The sequence below is a fragment of the Crocuta crocuta genome, unplaced genomic scaffold (assembly GCF_008692635.1).
Source record: "Crocuta crocuta isolate KB4526 unplaced genomic scaffold, BGI_CrCroc_1.0 scaffold115, whole genome shotgun sequence".
NCBI lineage: Eukaryota > Metazoa > Chordata > Mammalia > Carnivora > Hyaenidae > Crocuta > Crocuta crocuta.
This window is the reverse complement of record NW_027530575.1, coordinates 7397286-7397717: the sequence shown is the minus strand read 5'-3', so window position 1 is coordinate 7397717 and position 432 is coordinate 7397286.

Here is a 432-nt window from a genome sequence, read left to right as displayed (position 1 = left end):
AAAAAAAAAAAAATAGTGCCTCTTGTGACATTTAGCCAGGATGTCTATTCCTTGTAGATACCCGATAGCTGCGCAGCTTGGGGCAGTGGTTGGCAACAAACTGAACTCTCGGTGTTCTTGGGAATGTAAGGGCTTCGTATAGGCCTACAGTCTGTGTGGCTTTGTCTTTGGTTAGAGGGCTGACCTAGCTCACAGGATCCCTACCAGATTTTTGCTCCACTCTCCAATATCTCTTGCCTCTTGAGTTCTAAGGCTTGTGGGCTGGAACGGTCAGACAAGGGGACAGGGTGTTGGGGTATACACCCAAAGCCTGGGTCTAGGTCTCCTTGTTCGCTGCAGAGGCCCCAACACCCAAAGTGCTCAGGACAGCGTGGGCCCCAGCAAATGCTGAAGGAGTTAGTCCACTGTGACTAAGAGTTGGTACGGTTCTGC